General features: G+C 39.1%; 1 protein-coding gene across 3 annotated transcripts in view; it reads right to left on the bottom strand.

Moving 5' to 3' along the window:
- The window catches only part of LOC6652385, a 72,847-nt gene extending 67,725 nt beyond the window's left edge, over positions 1-5,122 (bottom strand). The window contains exon 1 of one of the 3 annotated variants that reach the window (XM_047009902.1): positions 4,746-5,122. The gene's annotated coding sequence lies outside the window, so the exon portion shown is untranslated. The remainder of the gene's footprint in view (positions 1-4,745) is intronic. The other 2 variants (XM_023181244.2, XM_023181245.2) reach the window with 2 other exon arrangements.
- Between the last annotated feature and the right edge of the window lie 17,283 nt (positions 5,123-22,405).

Raw genomic sequence — 22,405 nt, 5'->3', positions numbered from 1 at the left:
CATGTTTTTTAGACGAGGTTTCTCTAGTCATATGGCTTATTGTTGAAATCGGCCAATATTTTTGTAAAAGTTTTTTTTTATTCCCATTTACTAAAATTTTCTCAACTTTGGGCGTCTCTAGCATCTATGAATCTTACCCGATTCCAAAAATTCAGAATTTGTGAGTGATTCCCTATGGATTGCATATAATTGTCATTTTTACCAAACACTATCACGAAAATATTAATTTTTGCAGCGCTATCCGGCAGCGCTGCCAGCAGCCTACTGTGAGATCCCTCCCTGAGTGAAATGAGATTGTACAATTATTAGTTATAAGAAATCTCTAAACTAACCTGAAATTACTTGCAGAATTAAAAAGCTTACCGCTGACTTACCGCTTACCACGAAGGTTTCTTTAGGATTAAAAGAAAAAATCTCAGCTTTATTTTGGAAAAAATACAAGAACTTTAGTTTTTTACAGACAAAATAAAATCAGTTGGTTCAATGAATTTAAAAAACAAGTCAGATGTTGGAGCGTCTTCTATTCAAATTCAAGTAAAACTCAGCTAGCGATAGCTTCGGTTATGGGACTCTATGGCGTCTGATAAAGTTGGAGAGGGTTGAAAAATTGATGTCGGATTGAATGCCCCCAGAATATTTCAATTTTGGACCTTAAATTCAGTAATAGAGGGAATAATAGGAGAAAAGTAACCCCGGAGGATAATTTTCTACACATTCCTAGCCACAGGCATGCTTCAAATAGAGTTAAACCGATGGTTTACTGACCAAAAATTGAACACCTAAAATATCAATACTTTCAAAAAAACAGAAAAACTTCATGAAAGACTTAAATGACTTATTAAAGTTTTTCTTTGTAATTGAACTTAGGTATAGTTACGTGATCAAAAAGTTGAGTCACTGTATGTGAAATCTTAGAATCTAGAAGACGACAAATGTTCTTAATAATACTGTTTCTAATAACCCACGTTTTGGGGCGTTGAAAATATTTCTACTTTATGTTCGGTGGTGTGGTTATATTCTTAAATGTTTACCACAGCGTGTAGATTTTTGTTTTGGTTTTGAGTAAACTTGACATTATTTTTTTTTCATGACCTAATTTCGTTCTATTTATCTGAATTGGTGAAGCCAAATCAATCAAATGAATCTTAATCTTAAACATTGTACAAAGCGCTACCGAATGCGACGTTTTGGAATCTGCGTTCCTAATGTTCCTGGTGATGTTCTTTAACGATTGTTACTGACTTCCAATTCTTTCCAACTCTGCCGTATGAATTACTAAATTGGCTACTATTGGTTTTTATGATATATTTATAAAAATATACTATATTTACTATATATATATACTATATCTATTGACTACTTATATCGTCTAATGCCTTACAGTCTCTGTTTGGGAATATCTACCCACTCCTGATGTGTATTACTGTGCTGGCTTCCATCATTTTTATATGGAAAATTTAAAAAACAAACTATTTCTACTTTTCAAATTGATCCAATGTGATCTTTGTTCCTCTATTTTTAAATATCGCTGAGAGCTGAAAATGAGAGAGCTTGAGTGGTTAAAATGTTGTCCCTTTATGAACATTTTTATTGGCGCCGCTCCAAGACCTTTCTTTTATTCGATAGCCATTTCTGCCCTTTTTGTATTATGTATTCAGACTATTTGTTATCGGAATCTATGACCACATTATTAGATAATCATTATCTAATTCAACCATTGCTATCTGAATATTCTCATTTTGGGATCGATATATAATTTTCTTCTGTTTTATATTTTTTGACTTTTGCATGCTTCGAAGTCAATAGAGGGACTTTCCTCAGACTTCGCGCGTTTATCTATTGTTCTAGGAGTCTACGCCGACAAGTGACATACCTTAATGCCAGGATTAGATCATGTTTGACTAAATTAGAAGATGCAAACGGATTGGATCTGCTGTATCGAACAATGTGCCAGTCATCAGAAACCGTTTTTGCACTTTTTACGCCACGTATTTCGGTTTTTGTTTTTTTTTTTTTAATGTAGGTCAGGTTTTGGATCCACTCCGTCTTCTCCGTTGAGTAATGTGTTCCTCTTTCGACTAACATAAAATTTTTAGCGTTACTTGACGCAAATTATAGTACATCATAATAATCTGATTAATTAGACTTACTACTAACAGATTTGTCAACTTTTGACTTGCTTTTTTCGCAACTAAACGGAACAATGCTTTTTTTGTGAACCGCCAAATTTGTGGGAATAAACACAAAAATGTGAAAAACGACAAAAAAAAAAATTTGTAAAATTAACGTAACTTTTTCGGTCTTATCTGATGATCCTATCTTATCGTTGATGGTTCGCTGTCACCTTAAATCCGCCTCGCCTTCGTTCATCTCTTTCTTCTCCTCTTGTAGGCACCTGCAACCATCCATCTCTCGTCTTTGCAACGATGTCGCCACACTGCTGCTGACTTCTTTGCCACTGTGTCGTTGCTCTGCTGCTGATCTTTGGCTTTTTTTTATTACACATGTTGTAAAACCTCTTTTTTGAATATAGTATAATATACCATAACAAAAATATTTGGGCGTGACGGTTAGTTGTTTAAGGCGAAGATTTTTTTTTTTTTTTTAACGTTTAATATATATTTATTGAATCCACTCTTAAATTAGAGCCTAACAACAAGTTTGAGATATTTTTCTTAGACTAGTACTTAAGATAAATCCTGGGGATATTGCAGGCGGCCCTAATCACTTGTTATTGGGTTGGTCTGTCATTTCTTTTAAGACGAGTTCTATCATTAGTTCGCGTAAGGGAATTGGCAAGAACATTTGGGTGTGCATCCAGTTTCGCAGAATACTTAGTATATAGTATACCTATATACTAGGTATATTTAGATCATTTTGAATGTTGTCGTTTCGTATATACCACGGGGCCCCCGTGATTGATCTTAAAATCTTCGACTGCGCTCTTTGTATAATATCGACATTGCTGGTACTTGCATTTCCCCATAGTACGGCTCCGTAAGTCCAGATGGGTTTCAGTACGGAGTTGTATAGGAGGACTTTATACTCCAGACGTAGAGGGGACCGAGCATTGATGATCCAATGTAGGCTACTCGCTTTCAGTTTAAGCTGTGACTTTTTTGCTTCGATGTGCTTGCGCCAAGTTAGTCTTCTGTCTAGGTGGATGCCAAGGTAAGTGACATCCACGGCTTGAGGAACTGGTACGTTGTTTAGCATTAGAGCTGGACAGTTTCTTCTGTTAAGCGTAAATGTAACATGTTTGCATTTCTGCTCGTTGACCCGGATACGCCAGGTTGCTGGCCATTCCTCTACCACCTTAAGGTGTTCCTCTAGTTTTGCAGAGGCTTGTATTGGGCATTTGGATCTGCTAAGGATTGCCGTGTCATCGGCAAAAGTGGACGTTGTAAGTCCTAAACTCGTTGGTAAGTCTGCAGTGTACAGCAAAGGCGAAGTTCTTTATACTAATTATGATGGCGCCCAAGGGACATGCACATAAAAAATGTAGTTTGGATTCCCAACTACTTTTAGCGTTGAAGATATGGTAAGGTCATTACAACCCTGGATTCTTTAGCGAAGTCTGCTAATGATAGAACTTGGTGGTTCGCTTGGTGGACGGCTAAAACATGGTTTTGATTTTGCTAGACAATGGGTCACGGTCTACGTTGCCGGTGATTTTAATGTCTTTTTGCTGGAGGCGTTCGCAGCTTTGGATTTGGTATTGCTGAATTCTGGCTCAGAGCATACTTTCCATCGAGCGGATCCGTAGTGAAGTGACTTTTGGAGTGACTTTTGCAAGCAGACAGTTGGCCCAGCAAGCAGAATGGAAACTGTGAAGCCACTTCACAGCCAGCGACCACTTGGCCATAATACGCACATTCGGCAGACATTTCGCCAACAATGCAACTGCACGGAAAATCGTGAAAATGTACTGAGTGGAAACACCACTGAGTTTGAGGCCTCATTGGAGTTCCCGCAACTAACTGGCGACGCAAACAAGTGTGCCAAACTGATGATGGCCGTACTAGCCTATAGTTGGAGTTTTAATCCAGGATATGCGAACTAAAATTGCTATCAAGGAAAGCAACAAAAAAAAAAATGCTTTCTCGAACTTTGCTACGCCGTCAAAAATGACGTAAAAGGCCCTGTACACCAAGTGACGATGAGAAAATTTAAAGCTGCTAAACCAGCTACACCAGGAGAATCCAACAAATAGTGAAATCACTGTTCCCTGCCACTGCAGTACCACTAAGGATTACCTCATAAAGCGTCGCACCAGACGCATGCAACATCCGCCCGGAAGAGGTAATTCGAAATCAAATCTCGTATATACATACATATACACCATATGGATTCATTTGACTTTAACTTTGCTTCCATTCATGCAGCTCTCTAATATGTACATGTATGTATGTACATACATATGTTTGTTTAATTCTAGCTAAGGAGGTAAAAATTCGCTTTAAAAAAGATAAGGAGTGAAAGAGATCGACTACGTTATTATTGTATTTATTTAAATATGCTCGATTTCAACAACACAGAAGTTTTTATATTCATCACATTCAATTGTTGGTACACATACATATGTACATACATATGCATGTTTATGTATGTATGTACATACATTTTATCGTATATGTACATATGTATGTCCATTTGTAAAGCACATTTGAACATATGTACATATACATACAAAATGTACATTGTAATTAGCTTTGCCGACAGCTTAGCATAGATCATATACTTACCGGGGTGTTTTATAATCTCTTTATCAATTGCTACCCCTTAGAGACAATTTAAGGGTCTATAACAACTTTGAGGCATAGATACAAACTAGTGTTCTTCTTTTCACTATTAATATTCAATTTGTAGACAGATAACAAACATACAATAATATTAAACTATGTTTTTACTGTTCTCTTTGTTCAGTGGATGCACTCATGGTCAAATATCACTCGACTCAGTTATTAGTTTACGCATTACGCTTTGTAGGTTTTACACAAATTTTCAAATATTTATGTTTTATTTGCATTAATAGCAGTTAAAACATTTTTAATGCTTCTTATTGTCTAAATTTCAGATATGACACATATGTATGTATGTATCAATATTATAGCCAACGTTGGTCAACAGAATATACAACTCTCTTTCCACCCGACAACATTTGGCGGAAAATATACTGTACCAATATTATCCCCGAATACCACAAAATACATCTGAGGGAAACGATTGACACATCGAATGGATGTGGTATAATCGATAACAGCTGCTGTTGTAATTTGTCATTCACTAGAAAAAAACAAACAGAAAGAAACAAAGTTTAAGTAAATTTTCAGAGCCAAAATCATTGCCACATCTGGCTAGAAGTTTCGTTGCAAAGATCAAAGTGTGAAAGATAGATTTTGTATAATATTTTCGATGGCATCAATCTTGCTAACATAAAAATATACATACATTGTGTGTAATTGTGCCAACTAATAATGAAACCACACAAAAAATTGAAGCAGTCATAGTTGTCGATCGGAAAATTCCGGGAAACAACGGTAAATTTAGAATATGCGACAAAAAGAAACGAAAAAGCGAGATGTGTAAACACTTTCTTGGCAGTTACTTTTTGTTCCTTTTTTTGTTTTTTGTTATTTTCTTTTGTTTATTGAAACATATTGTTAATTTTTTTTCACTTATTAATAAGTTTATAGTTTAGTTTACCTATTTTCATTAAAAAAAAATTGGACAATCATATTTTAACTGCTTTTTTTTCGCTTCAAAGCTAAAAATTTTAATGTTTTCCCTGTGTGTAAACACTTTCTTGCCAAACTATGTTTGCACATACACAAACATATGCTGTTATTTAACATAAAATTTTTTCATAGATGTTTGTTTGTACTTAAATGTATATACATACATACATATTCACACACATGCATACAATATTTCATATAATTTATTTAAAACGCTACTGAAGAGATGCCTATAGACATATGTACATATGTACATTCATTGAACTATATTAATACATGGGGGTAGGTGTATATGAATGTATTATGGGGCTATTTAAAATCATTAAATATGCAAAGTGTGAGGACTCACAACCTAGGGCATAACCTGGCGTCACCTTGTATTTCCTTGTTTTGTTTCAATAATTTCTTTGATTTACACTACGCCTATGTGGGGCCCATTTTAGATTTAAACTACACCCATGTGGGGCCTATTTTAGATTTAAGCTACGCCCATGTGGGGCACAATAAAAATTACTCAATACGAAGTTAACTGTATTTCTCTTTGTATTCGGACGGACGGACGGACATGGTTAGATCGTCTCGGATGTTAATGCTAATGAAGAATATATATACTTTATGGGGTCGGAAGAGCTTCCTTCTGCCTGTTATATACATTTGGGCGAATTTAATATACCATTTTACCCTATGGGTGCATGGTATAGAAACGTGGAGTTCCAAATTCTTAAGCATTTTTGATTTATTAATAATTTCTTAATTTTACACAATAATTTCTCCGTATAAAATGTCCCTACAATCCCGCACATGAAATGTTAAGGGACCTAAGAATTGAGCTCACCTGACTATCGATCCTTGCCCTGGATTGCATCCTGGCTGCTGACGTCCTTTTTTTTTCTTTTGGTTCCTTTGCACTATTGACTCTCACTCTGCTGTGGTCACGTACTTAATGATTTCGTCAAATTCTATTATCATTCTCGCTACCGAAAACTCACCCTCATTCTGCCTACTAATAACCTCAAATTTGTTTCACCAGGTGCATGGTATTCCAAAGTCGACGAGATGACTTACTTCACTTTTGTTATACTTTGCCGATAATCAACGCACATTGTTAAACTAACCTATGTACGTCCTAAGCGGGACTTCGCTTGGCAGTGAAGATCAGTCGTTGCAGTTTCTCTTCACCCTCCCCCTTCATGTGTCTTCCACTTTACTTGCGATCCTTTCAAGGTCTTCAGATTTAAATAAATTTTCTGTAGACGGGATTCTGGAGACTGAGATCTATTCCCAGCCAGAGATTCCTTACAAAAGTATTATATATTACTAATGTCACCTACTAAAACCCACTTCTGAGAATGTCGGTTTTAAATCACGTTTCCCAGTGGAAGATTGTCGATAGAGAAGCTGTCAGGAAGGCTTCGGCGGGGAGTGCGGCTTACGGGAACAATAGAAATGCCAGACTCGTACGTTTAGGTAGATAATTAATATAAGTTTATTATTTAATTGATACTTAACAATAAAAGTACTTTTGCAAAGCGATGCCGTTGGACTCGTTCGTGATGGCCATTCGTTACCACCGATCGTAGGAGATTATTCGTTCGCAACCTTTCTTCTCGTGTACGTTTTGCCAACTACTTCTTCTTCACTTATCGATAACACCAGGGGTAGAGCATAACGTCACTCGTCCAGTGCTGAATCAGTATATTTATAAACTGTCTGGTGACAGCTCGGCTAATCCTGCATTCGGATCGCCCTCGATTCGAGTATCTTTGTCGTTAGATACATCCAATTCAGGAATATTTGAACACCAGGGTTTCATCTTATCCGAGGAGTATACAGAACAGTATTTACGTCCTGCAATCTGTATGCCGGGGATATCTTTGATTACATAACGATCGTTTCCAAGGACTTTGACGACTTCATAGGGACCTCGGTATCGTGGTTCCAGTTTACGTGATTCGCCTGTCGCGGCTGGTTCGTTCTCGATTACTACAAGATTACCTGTGGAATAAACAAAGGGGTTAGAGTGCTTGGCATCAAAACGTTTCTTCCATTTAGCTCTCTCTGATGCCATATTGGTTGCGGCTTGACTTGGATTTTCGGTGACGGTTTCGTTGGAGTATGGCTTATCCAGGTCTGCGTGTATCGCTGCAGTAAGGTTGTTCTGCACGACATCAATAGCATTGAAATTAAATACGAGATCAATTGGGCTGAATCCAGTGGTGCTGTTTTTCTGCGAGTTGACGGTCCATTGAAGGTTATGAAGAGTCAGATCCCAATCCTTTGGATTTTCGTTCATCGTTCGTATATAATTCAGAATTATTTGATTAGCGCGTTCCACTTGACCATTTGCCCGGAGTGTTCGTACAGCGGTCTTAAGGTGTTGCATATGGTTGTGCTTACAGTAATCCTCAAATAATTTTGACGTAAACGCTGTTCCACGGTCTGTTATAATAAAATTTAGCAAGCCAAAGTAACTAGAAATTTCGTTTAGCGTTGCAGAACAGGTAATGTTTCTGTACTTTTAAGGGCTTTTACAATTAGAAATTTACTGAATGGATCAGATATAGCCAGTATATGAGTATTTCCGCGTTTGCTTCGAATGAAAGCACCCAAATGATCCGCGTGATGTTGACGAAAAGGGACCGGTGGAACATGGTTGTAATGCATGCAACCTTCAGCCTTTCCTCCTTTAGACTTATAGTAGCAGCATTGGATGCATGTAGAGATGTAGTCCTTCTCGTATTTCCTCATCTTTGGAAACCAAAATCGTTTTTGAATCCTCTCAATGGTTTTATCAAGACCGAAGTGTCTGAAATCATAATGGCAACTTTTAACAACGCGCCAAATGCCTTTGGTACAACAAACGCAATAATGTTTTCCGCTTTTCGATAAAGGCGATGATTTTCAATGACATAATCAGTACGTAGTTGCTTCAGTTGATCACTGTGACGCTTTCCCTTCAGCACTGCGATTATTTCCGCAAGTATTTTATCCTGTAGTTGCATTGTTAACAACCAGTCGTCGATTTCCGAAATTATGGTCCGAACAAATTCATCTAGTAATTTTTCCGGGGGTAAATTTTGAGCACGGCTCAAGGCATCTACATGAGCCATTTTGCTTCCATATCGATGAACAAATTCACAGTCGTAATCCATTATTTTAATTTACCGCGCGCCACCTGTGGAATGAGTTCTTTATTCGTTTTAACCTTGGCAATAGCGGAGCAATCGGTCATCAGACGGAATGATTTTCCCAAAAGGTACACTCCGAACCTTTGGAGTGTTTCTACTACTGAAATGTATTCGCCTCCGTTTTACGTAGAATAAATTAAAATAAAAAATAAAATAAATTTTCTGAAGAAAGAAAATAAATTCTCTTACGTTTGTAGGAATTTTAAAATTTTTAATTGCGCTTACTTTACATTCGCCAGGTTTTATTCCATCTTTATTGATTATGAGGCCCAAGAACGTAATTTCCGATTGCAGAAACTTGCATTTGTCGTACCGTAGGGTTAAGCCACTGTCTTGTAAGATCAATAAAAACTTTTTAATTCGTTGCATACCAGATTCAAAGGTCTTATTTGGGACTATTACGTCATCTAAATATGCGAGTACCTCACCTAGTTCCATACGTTTTATGATTTGGTTCATTACCGATAGAAAGACTGCCGGAGCGTTAACGAGTCCAAAAGGTATTCTGTTGTATTCTGTAACAAACGCCGTGTACTGTTTGGACAATTCACTTATCTCGATTTAATGATAACCCATACGTAAATCAAGTTGCGTAAAATAGACGTTTCCAGCTAGCTGTACAAATTGCTGTTCCATGTTTGGCATAGGAAATGGAATTGTGACCGTGATACTGTTAAGCCGACGATAGTCGTTAGATTCCAATTTTTTTGAATAAGATACTACCATAAAAATTATTGGTTGGTGTTTGCAGTAAAAAAAAAATAAAAATTTTTTTCTTGTTGCCAAGCACAAAAAAAACGCTTTTGTCGCCCCACTCTCCCCTCGTTGGAAATCTGGTACATGCTTACAGTTTAGTACATGCTTACAGTTTAGTTGGCTCGCATTGCACATGCACATATAGATACATACAAAAAGAGATTTGATGTTCCGTTTGATTTCGTAGTTGTGTTGTTGTGCTTGCATCGTTGGCACGCTTACCGCCGGTGACCCTAGAAACCAACAAACTGATAAGGTATATACTTTTTTTCATCAATACCCTATATTTGTCAAATACCCTATATTTCCGCCAATTTGGTGGGTAATACACATTTTTCGTTTCGTTTGGATAAAATACCCTAGATTTCGGTAAAACTGGTAGGGTATATATGTGTTCTTGGTTTTATTGATCATAAATACCCTATGTATCTTCTCGGTTGAAATCATAGTTGCTGATTGTCAATAAAAACTCGTTCGCTGTAAAATATATTTTTAAATTTTTTATTTTTTAAATAAAAACAAAAATTTGTCAAGATTTCGACCTTATTAAAGTTAATCAAAAAATTTGTTTGAGCGGGGCTTCAGGTCAATCTTACTGATTTATTTGTAAGATTTTAAATCATAGGCAGCACAAACAAATAAATCAGTAAGATTGACCTGAAGCCCCGCTCAAACAAATTTTTTGATTAACTTCAATAAGGTCGAAATCTAGACAAATACCAAAAACGGAAGGCCCGCCGTTTTACACTTGCTGTAAAAAACCCTCTTTTTTGCATATAGTACAATATACTATTACAAAATATTTGGGCGCGACGATTAGTTGGTTAAGGCGAAGCCCTTTACACTAATTCAGCTGGCGCCCATGGGTATGCACACAAAAAAGGTGGAATCTGCAGTTGCAAGCTTTGCCGTTCTTTTTTCGCTTCATTTAATTGGCAATGTAATTCCCAACTAGTTTTAGTGTTGAAGATATGGTATGGCCATTACAATTGTGGATTCTTTAGCGAAGTCTGCTGATGATAGAACTTGGTGGTTCTTGAAATAGCTATACAGACAACCTGCTCACCTTTTGTGCTGCCTATGATTTAAAATCTTACAAATAAATCAGTAAGATTGACCTGAAGCCCCGCTCAAACAAATTTTTTAAAAACAAAAATATTAGTACAAGTTAACATTGATTAAAGCACTATAAATAAGTAAATGCTATACAAATTTTAAAATGGAAAACCAAATCTCAACTTAAAAATATCAAAGAAGCTATATATATCCTTGCAGTCTTTGGCAATAATATTTTTACTTTTTGAAATTTCTTTCCTTGCAACTCAACTCATCAATACACAAATAAAACAACTACAATTTTTTCTTCTTCTTCCATCATTCCCTAAGCACGGCACGCATACACATACAGTTCATGTTGCGTTGCGTCTGTGTGTGTATCCGTGTGCTCTGTTGCTTTGATGATGACGTAGTAGGCAGCAAGCAGCGCTGCCGGAAGCGGTTGAACCGATTTATATCGACTGTAACTTGTGTTCTATTTATCCAATCAGATTCAAATTTTGGGATCTGAGATTTTACATCTACTACTATTATATTGGTTATAATTTCGTGGGGATACTGCAATTTTTGCAAAAATGTTTCTTCTAGAGCTTATGATATAGTGGTCCGAACCTGACAAATTTCATACTTTATCTTACCCGGGAAAAAAAAAGTACACAAAAAAAAATTTCATCGACGGACGGACGGACAGACTGACATGGCTATATCAAGTCAGTTCTCATGCTGATCAAGAATTTATGGCGTCGGAATCGTCTCCTTCTGAGCGTTACAAACATCTGACCAATTTTATAATACTCCCTGCAAGGGTATTAAAAAAGAGTCATAACACCTAACAAAAAAATACATTTAAGTAAAAAATTGCAGTTAGCTATAAGATTCGTTTCGGCTCAGCAAGTTTGTTTTGTTCTGTATAAGTAAATAAATTTAAAATCGGTTCGGGTTTGTCCTTTTAAATTATTTATCTTGCAAGAATGGCTCCTTCATCTGGGACGATCCCCAAAGATTACAAAGATGCAAAGAAGCGACGAGCTCAATGCGTAAAAAGTATAAAACGCGTTAGTGACCAATCAAAAGATAGAAGTATTTCGTTTCAAGCAATAGACTTGGATTGTCGATTGGAAATGTTGAATACCAATATCGAGTCTGCTCTAAGATATCCAACTTGAGTGGAGACATTTGACTCCGACGATATGTGTAGGTCAGAGCTATAAGAGTTGTGTATTTCCGCGAAATCACAACTTAGGTCCGCAATAAAAAACTCATCCGATACCAAAGAGCAAAGACCGAAGGCTCGATCTAGTCCTTTGAAACCCTTGTTCATAATGAAAAGTCAATTCTCAAGATAGAGAAATTTATTATTTAATCTCGTGTCTCTCCGGTGAAGCTGTAGAAACTGTTAAAGCATTCCAAGTCACCGATCTTAAGCCTTAAACAAGTATATGACAACGACTGCCTCATTTTTATGGAAAATATTTCCGCGCGGTTCAGCCTTCTTAAGATTTTACATCCATCAGCTGCAGCGATGAGGATTCTAGTTGACACTGTCACTGCCATTTATGTCCTTTTTTTGTCAATTGGAGACGAAAAAGTAATCTTAAATGCCATTTTGATTTACTTAGTTATCCCGTCGTGGAAAAAATGCGAGGCCCCATTAAATAAGAAAGTTGACGAAAAGTCCCCAAAATGTTCATATTGCAATTCCGAAGACCATAGTATCTATTACTGGTTGTCTGTCGCAATCAGCGTTGTCGGTGAAACAACGTTTTGATTTTGCAAAAACCGCCTCCCCTTATATTAACCGCCTTCTGAAGGGGCACACTGTCGCTAAGTGCAACGCAAAAAAGTGTCGTGTATGCAACGATTCGAATCATACGTTGCACATTTACACAGTCAACAGTGGTCGAGCGTTACCATCACCTTCACAAGAAGAACAACCTTCCACACCTGGTGATTTCGTACTGGCCAGAGGTTTACTTGATAGTTGTTCTATGTCCAACTTAATAACCGAAGAACAATTGCAGTTACCTAGAGAAGAGCGTCCAATCGACTTGCTTGGGATCGCTGAATCCAATGTACAAGTCAAGAAAATGTTACACACTGTGGTAAAGTCTCGAGTAAATCGCAGTGAGGTATCCTTGAATTTTGGAATTCTGAAGTCCATTTCGTCATATCATCCACCATTAGCCACGACCTTTTATTAATAGGTGAAGTAAAACAAGGTCCAGGACTTTCAACCCTTCATAAGACCATCTTCGGATAGGTGGTATCCGGGAGGTACTCTCTTGAAGTGGGATCAGTTCATAAGAGGACAGTCAATTTGAGCTATCAAAACGAAGTCTTATGCTCAATTGACAAGACCTTGCAGAAATAAAAGTGCGTTTGCAAATCGATGCCGTTGGATTCGTTCGTGATGGCCGTTAGTTACCACCGATCGTAGGAGCTTATTCGTTCACAACCTTTCTTTTCGATTAAGTTTTTCCAACTACTTCTTCTTCACTTATCGATAACACCAGGGGTAGAGCATAACGTTGCTCGCCCTGGGCTGAATCAGTATATTTATAAACTGTCTGGTGACACTAATTATACGAGGGCAGTCCGATATAAACATAGCCTACAAATGAAAAACGAAAGTTTTGGAGAAGTGTCGATTTATTTCTCAGCATAGTCTCCTTTAAGGTAGATATACTTGATCTGGATCGCTGGCGATGCTCCAACTTTTTTACCCCAAATTTCTGCCCGGCGAGTGACTTTTTCAAGTTTGCAAACAAGAAGTTGTCGCTCCTAAAAGAACACTTTTTTCTTCGAAAAAAAGAGCCGTTTTTTCTTTAATTCAGTGTCAAATCGGGTCAATAATTCAGAATAATAGGCCACTGTGACTGCTTTGCCTTTCTCCAGGTAGTCGATGTAGATCACACCTTGTGAATCCCAGAAAACGGCTGATAGGACAGTCTTTGCCTTCTTCGAAGAAGATTCGCCTTGGTCTCTGGTGTGTACCAGTGGATTAAAGTTTCGTCGACAGTTACAAAACGACGTAAAAACTCCTTCGGATTGCGTTTAACCAGCGTTAAACAATGGTCTGATTTCATCGTACGGTTGCGCTTGTTATCCGGAATAAGCAAACGCGGCACCCATTGCGCCGACAGCTTTCTCTGGCTCATCAAAAAGTACGACAGCGTTGAAACTCGTTGAACCAATTTTTGACGGTCGTCATCGAAGGAGAACAGTCACAGTACACCCCATGCACGATTTCTCTTCCAAATCAAGAATCGAACCACCGTCCGATATAGCTGTTTTTTTATTTTTCTCGCTTCTACGCGGAGTCTATAAGATGGTTCTACACGATCGTTAGCGCAGATAAGCGCTAGTGCATTGTTCGTGTCGTCGCTTAATGTTTGATGCTGGAGTTGGGTGCGAGCCGAAAATTTCGAAAATCATGGCAATTAACGGTCCAGTTATATACTTAAATTAATAATCATAAAGACTCTTATGATTTTTCATGGCACCCGAGCAGGGACAAGTTAGGTGACAGTGAAAATTTAAACAGTGCAAAGATAATTGAAGTGAACCGTTATTCTTTTGTTAAATTTTTTTTTGTGAGGTTGATACATACATACATATATTTACATATACATAAAATAATAACGGTCACTGTTGTTGGTAAATTTGGTAATAAATCTATTGCCAATTTAATTGTGCGTCGCGTCGGAGTGCAAATAAAAGCCAAAGAAACTCCCCGCGTCTGAAATTAATTGTCTTGTCTGGAACTGTTCATTACCTTGTTTAATTCGACGAAAGACTCGATGTAGAACAAGGAGATAAGTTGATTTTAAACCGGAGATCAAGTCCCAGGTAAAGTGCTAACAATTGAAAGAGCCTAAATCGAAAAATTCCCTTTGGTAATTGTGCTGACCATCTTGAGCACAGGCTTTCAATTTCTTGCACAGAAAGTACATGCATAGTTGAGCTTTTCAATAACAAATGCATGCACATGTTTTATGTAAATATTTACTAACAAATGAACCGCTTTACCTAATTTGTGGTCTACTTTTACCTTTGCATTGTTAATAAGTGAATTTTTAAATCGTTAGATTCCAATTTTTTTGAATAAGATACTACCATAAAAATTATTCGTTGGTGTTTGCAGTCAAAAAAAATGGAAATTTTTGTCTTGTTGCCAAGCACAAAAAAAACGCTTTTGTCGCCCCACTCTCCCCTCGTTGGAAATCTGGTACATGCTTACAGTTTAGTACATGCTTACAGTTTAGTTGGCTCGCATTGCACATGCACATATAGATACATACAAAGAGAGATTTGATGTTCCGTTTGATTTCGTAGTTGTGTTGTTGTGCTTGCATCGTTGGCACGCTTTCCGCCGGTGACCCTAGAAACCAACAGACTGATAAGGTATATACTTTTTTTCATCAATACCCTATATTTGTCAAATACCCTATATTTCCGCCAATTTGGTGGGTAATACACATTTTTTGTTTCGTTTGGATAAAATACCCTAGATTTCGGTCAAACTAGTAGGGAATATATGTGTTCTTGGTTTTATTGATCATAAATACCCTATGTATCTTCTCGGTTAAAATCATAGTTGCTGATTGTCAATAAAAACTCGTTCGCTGTAAAATATATTTTTAAATTTTTTATTTTTAAATATTTGTATATTATTATTTTAATTTATTAAAATAAAAACAAAAATAATAGTACAAGTTAACATTGATTAAAGCACTATAAATAAGTAAATGCTATACAAATTTTAAAATGGAAAACAAATCTCAACTTTAAAATATCAAAGAAGCTATATATACCCTTGCAGTCTTTGGCAATAATATTTTTACTTTTTGAAATTTCTTTCCTTGCAACTCAACTCATCAATACACAAATAAAACAACTACAATTTTTTCTTCTTCTTCCATCATTCCCTAAGCACTGCACGCATACACATACAGTTCATGTTGTGTTGCGTTGCGTCTGTGTGTGTATCCGTGTGCTCTGTTGCTTTGATGATGACGTAGTAGGCAGCAAGCAGCGCTGCCGGAAGCGGTTGAACCGATTTATATAGACTGTAACTTGTGTTCTATTTATCCAATCAGATTCAAATTTTGGGATCTGAGATTTTACATCTACTACTATTATATTGGTTATAATTTCATGGGGATACTGCAATTTTTGCAAAAATGTTTCTTCTAGAGCTTATGATATAGTGGTCCGAACCTAACAAATTTCATACTTTATCTTACCCGGGAAAAAAAAAGTACACAAAAAAAAATTTCATCGACGGACGGACGGACAGACTGACATGGCTATATCAAGTCAGTTCTCATGCTGATCAAGAATTTATGGCGTCGGAATCGTCTACTTCTGAGCGTTACAAACATCTGACCAATTTTATAATACCCTCTGCAAGGGTATTAAAAAAGAGTCATAACACCTAACAAAAAAATACATTTAAGTAAAAAATTGCAGTTAGCTATAAGATTCGTTTCGGCTCAGCAAGTTTGTTTTGTTCTGTATAAGTAAATAAATTTAAAATCGGTTCGGGTTTGTCCTTTTAAATTATTTATCTTGCAAGAATGGCTCCTTCATCTGGGACGATGCCCAGATTACAAAGATGCAAAGAAGCAACGAGCTCAATGCGTAAAAAGTATAAAACGCGTTAGTGACCAATCAAAAGATAGAAGTATTTCGTTTCAAGCAATAGACTTGGAATAGACTTGGACTTGGACTTGTCGATTGGAAATGTTGAATACCAATATCGAGTCTGCTCTAAGATATCCAACTTGACTGGAGACATTTGACTCCGACGATGAGTGTAGGTCAGAGCTATAAGAGTTGTGTATTTCCGCGAAATCACAACTTAGGTCCGCAATAAAAAACTCATCCGATACCAAAGAGCAAAGACCGAAGGCTCGATCTAGTCCTTCGAAACCCTTGTTCATAATGAAAAGTCAATTCTCAAGATAGAGAAATTTAATTATTTAATCTCGTGTCTCTCCGGTGAAGCTGTAGAAACTGTTAAAGCATTCCAAGTCACCGATCTTAAGCCTTAAACAAGTATATGACAACGACTGCCTCATTTTTATGGAAAATATTTCCGCGCGGTTCAGCCTTCTTAAGATGTTACATCCATCAGCTGCAGCGATGAGGATTCTAGTTGACACTGTCACTGCCATTTATGTCCTTTTTTTGTCAATTGGAGACGAAAAAGTGATCTTAAATGCCATTTTGATTTACTTAGTTATCCCGTCGTGGAAAGAATGCGAGGCCCCATTAAGTCGGAATCATCAACACATGTCGGCTGAAGAATCAGCAAAGCAGTCGGTAGACGTTGTTAAATCGTAGCACCTTTTCGTGTTTTGTGGCAAATAAGAAAGTTGACGAAAAGTCCCCAAAATGTTCATATTGCAATTCCGACGACCATAGTATCTATTACTGGTTGTCTGTCGCAATCAGCGTTGTCGGTGAAACAACGTTTTGATTTTGCAAAAACCGCCTCCCCTTATATTAACCGCCTTCTGAAGGGGCACACTGTCGCTAAGTGCAACGCAAAAAAGTGTCGTGTATGCAACGATTCGCATCATACGTTGCACATTTACACAGTCAACAGTGGTCGAGCGTTACCATCACCTTCACAAGAAGAACAACCTTCCACACCTGGTGATTTCGTACTGGCCAGAGGTTTACTTGATAGTTGTTCTATGTCCAACTTAATAACCGAAGAACAATTGCAGTTACCTAGAGAAGAGCGTCCAATCGACTTGCTTGGGATCGCTGAATCCAATGTACAAGTCAAGAAAATGTTACACACTGTGGTAAAGTCTCGAATTTGGAATTCTGAAGTCCATTTCGTCATATCATCCACCGTTAGCCACGACCTTTTATTAATAGGTCAAGTAAAACAAGGTCCAGGACTTTCAACCCTTCATAAGACCATCTTCGGATGGGTGGTATCCGGGAGGTACTCTTTTGAAGGGGGATCAGTTCAGAAGAGGACAGTCAATTTGAGCTATCAAAACGAAGTCTTATGCTCAATTGACAAGACCTTGCAGAAATTTTGAACAATCGAAAATTTGCCTTCCTCCATCAAATTTTTATCTTCAGCGCATCAGCTGTGCAAAAACCATTTCGCTGATAATTTGAAAATTTTACCTTCGGGTCGTTTTCAGGTGAGGCTGCCGTTTAAGTCGAGCCCCAATGCCCTTGGGCTTTCATTTGAAGTTGCTAAACGGCGGATTTTGTCGCTCGAAAGAATTTAGTCGAAAGATGTGGAATTAAAAAACTTGTGAAGACCTTCTGACAATTAAGTCTGAAGTGTCTCAGCCATTGTTTTAAGCAGGCTTTGAGTTAACCAAATTGTTGCCGTGTAGGCCTAATTGCCGCCCTGCGCCAGTAGAAAGGCTTACCCAACGCGCCCCTGGTTTTTATTCTCTCTTACTCGAAGAAGAACAGTTAAAATTTACTTTGTCTTTGCTTGCACTGGTGACAGAGCGGCGGCCCGCTATGACGGCGCGCTAGTCACAGAAAATTAGGCAAGCAGGAAAGACGTGAAAAGAGAGAAAAACACAAATGTAAGATGATATAAAAAAGATGTGAGAAATTCGAATTAACATTGAAATAAAGATTTGAGCCAACCGATCTAACCGATCGATATGCCCACAAATTGTGCAACTGAATATAGCGCAATACAACACAAAACCGGCGTTTAATTGTTTGGTTAGAGGGCTCGGGGTATATGTTCGACTCGCGAACTTTTTTGGAGCTGTCCCACGTCACAACCTGAACATTTTCTACATCCTGAAATATTTATTTCTTTGGCTCCAGAGATATTAGCAGAGTCTGAATATCTCTGAACCACGTGGATTGGAGTGGAATCTTCCAGAAGCTTCCTTCGTGAGGGCGACCGCGGCAGACGATTACATGCCGGCTCGCTGAGAGAGGAAGAGAGAGGGAGATAGTGAACGTGGAATCTTTCAGAAGCTTCCTTCGTAAGAGCGACCGCGGCAGACGATTACATGCCGGCTCGCTGAGAGAGGAAAAGAGAGGAAGATAGTGAACCACGTGCAAACAGGCAAACATAACCTCATTGTTACGCAACATACGCAATGAGCAATAGTGATAGAGTACCAGTTCAACTTAGCGCTGAGAGTCAGGAAGACGGCGCTGAGGCGACTGAGAATGGAGCGGTCTCAAGTGACAGAGAAACTGATACAGCAACGATGTCAACGCCATCCAGAGGCGACGGTTTGTCAGTGCAACAAACGATTCTTAATGGAATGTTCGAGAGTCACGCAGGAAACGGTACGGCAATTAAACGGCCCAGTAAAATTGATCCAGCTCCGTGGTCCGTACCTGGGTTGGCGCAATCGACTATTCAAGGAGTGAGTCTACCGTTTCTGGCCAATACAGCTAATCTTCATAACGGATTGTGGACCCAAGGACAAATGAGTAATGCGGGTGGAATGCAGCATGGACCTGGAAGCCAACTGCCGGCTACCGGACACTCGACGTTAAGCCCTGGAGTGCACTCTACGGATTTAGGACACAAGAAAACTTTATTGTCATCGGAACAGATAGCGGCCCGCCAAGTACTGAACAAAGACTTACCGTGTTTTCCGGTAAGCCAGAGGAGTGGTTATTGTTTATAAGCCACTACGAACAATCTACTGAAAGATGTGGAATTAGTAACGAAGAGAATCTTATTCGGCTCCAAAAGTGCTTAAAAGAAGCGGCTTGGGATGCCGTTAGAGGAAAGCTAATGTGTCCAGAGACGGTACCGTATGCAATCGGTACGTTACGGATGCTTTACGGAAGACCGGAGATTATTCACTCGAGCCTACAAAGGAAACTAAGAGAAGAACCAGCGGCACGTTTAAATAATTTGGATTCGGTTATTCAGCTAGCCTTGGCAGTGCAGAACTACTATTAAAGAGTATCTGCACGATCCAGCTTTACTAGGCGAGCTCGTCGAGAAGTAGCCGGGAGAATTGAAACTCGATTGGGGAAGACAACGAATGTTTCTAATTGGATGTGTCGCTAACTTGTCTATCTTTGACAATTGGTTGTTTGGCAAAGAGCGAATTTTTCTGCACAACGAATTGCAAAGTGGATCTAGTCAGGAAACGAAGACGGTGGAAGTACGCATCAGGCTGTGTCCCAAATGTGCAGGGAGTCATAACCTAGCAGACTGTCGCCTCTTTCGAGAAATGAGCATAAAGCATAGAAAGGAGTTCGTGCGGCAAAAGAGGCTCTGCTATTGTTGTTTTGATCAGCACGTGATACGGAATTGCAAAAGTAAACGAAGTTGTGGTGTCGATGGGTGCAGGCAGATACACCACTCGTTAATCCACGAGACATCGGACTACAAGGAAAGCAAATCGCAGTAGCAGACGAATGAGACGAATGATAAACCAGTTAATCCACCAATTTTATTCCATGGAGATATAACAAGCAAGGCTTTATTCAGATATATGCCAATCATGTTATACGGAAGGAAGCGAAATTTAGCGACATATGCCTTACTGGACGAGGGAGCCGCTTGCTCTTTGATTGAAGAAACTCTGGCAGACCAGTTAGGACTAGATTGCCCGGCCGAAGAAATGTGCTTAAAGTGGACCAGTCAAGTCACTCAAACGGAAAGCCCGTCCAAGTATGTGAGTGTCGGAGTGTCGTCGATGTGTCAAGCTATACTTGCCTACGCAAACAGTTACCGACGAACTGATAACAACGAGAAAGCATCTACAGTATTTAACAAATTTAAGTTACTGTAACGTAAAGCAAGCTTAATTATTGGTCTGGATAATTTGTGTGCCTTTGGAGATACGGGAGTCCGAAGGAGACGACGTGGTCGCGGGCGCTGTAGATTGGGCTGGTCTGTGTATGGCCGGCACAGCGACGCCGCTCCAGCGTCCTCACACATATTGCACATACGTGAGTGCAATGAAGCGAGGAGCATGCGCGCTTTGGATGCGTCAATGAAAGAACACTTCGCTATGGAGTCTTCGGGAACACGTGTGCCAAGCAAGCCATTAAGATCGAAAGACGATGAGCGCGCGTTGCAGATTATGGAGGCGACCACAAGTTATTGCCCGATTGACAAACGTTGGCAAACTGGACTGTTATGGAGGTTCGACAAAGTAGATCTACCGGATTCATACTCAATGGCCATGAGGCGTCTTCAGTGTTTAGAAGCGAAAATGGCAAAGGACACCGACCTTAGAAGCTTTATGTTGGACACTATGCAAAGCAATGAAGAAAAGGGATACATCCGGAGATTAACAGAAAGTGAGCTAAATAAGGGTAAAAGTTCATGGTTTCTTCCTATATTTACAGTCACTAACCCAAACAAGAACAAGACGAGGCTGGTCTGGGATGCAGCTGCGAAAGTCAAAGGCACGTCATTGAACGACGTCTTGCTAAAGGGCCCGGACATATTGGCATCTCTAGTTGGCGTGCTAATACGTTTTCGGGAGCGACCAGTAGCAGTGGCTGGTGACATAAGTGAGATGTTTCACCAAGTAAGAGTGCGCATAGAGGACTAGTCGGCTCAGAAGTTTCTATGGCGCAGTGGAAATTCGGCTAAAGCGGCAGAAACGTACGTGATGCAGGTTATGACATTCGGGGCTTCCTGCCCGCCGACCTTAGCTAATTACATAAAGAATCGCAACGCAGAACGGTTCAGAAAAGAATCTCCAAGAGCTGTTGCGGCCATTTGTAGAAACACGTTTGTCGACGACTGGCTCGAGTCGACAAACACCGAAGACGAGATGACGGAGTTGGCCATGGAGGTGCAGAGAATTCACTTGGAGGGTGGATTCAACATGAGGCGCTGGACCTCGAATTCTGCAAGCGTAGTGAGAGCGCTCAAGAACCAAGAAGGAGACGTGCCTAGGGAGGTGGGATTCCTTGAAAAAACGCACAATAAGGTTTTAGGCATGTGGTGGCTGCCCGTGACAAATCAACTTACGTATGTAGTCAAGCCGGATTTGCTTGAAAGAGCATCGAAAGACTATCAGACCAAAAGAACTGTATTGAGTGTGGTCAATGTCAATATTTGACCCACTTGGATTGCTTGGCTTTTTCACTGTTCGTGCTAAAATTATTTTGCAGAATATCTAGCGAGCAGGAACGGATTGGGATGAGCCTCTTCAAGAAAAGGACCAAGAAGACTGGAAAATTTGGGTGAAGCTGTTACCCAAAATCAACGAAGTGAGGATTTCAAGGTGCATGCCGAAGGTTTGTTGTGCAAGACGAGTACAACTTCACACGTTTGTGGACGCCAGCATCAACGCTTATGCAGCGTGTGTACCTGCGAGCAGAAGTGGATGGAATAGTCCACTGCTCCCTGGTAGCGGCTAAAACACAAGTGGCCCCCTTGAAGCCAGTCTCAATTCCACGGATGGAACTGATGGCTGCTGTTTTAAGTTTACGGCTGACGAAATTCATCGAACCAGAACTCTCAGTAACAGTATGTCAGCGTATTTTCTGGACGGATTCAAAGGACGTTTTATGCTGGATTAGATCAGATGCCCGCAAATACAATCGATTTGTGGCATTGCGAGTTGGAGAAATTCTGGAAGACTCTGACGTGCTATCTTGGCGATGGGTGCCCACCCAGCAAAAACGTTGCAGACGATGGCACGAAATAGACAAAGATGCCAGACA

This window comes from Drosophila willistoni (assembly GCF_018902025.1).
Source record: "Drosophila willistoni isolate 14030-0811.24 chromosome 2L unlocalized genomic scaffold, UCI_dwil_1.1 Seg168, whole genome shotgun sequence".
NCBI classification, from domain to species: Eukaryota; Metazoa; Arthropoda; class Insecta; order Diptera; family Drosophilidae; genus Drosophila; species Drosophila willistoni.
The sequence above is the reverse complement of the archived record's forward strand: the minus strand, read 5'-3'. Positions and strand labels throughout refer to the sequence as shown.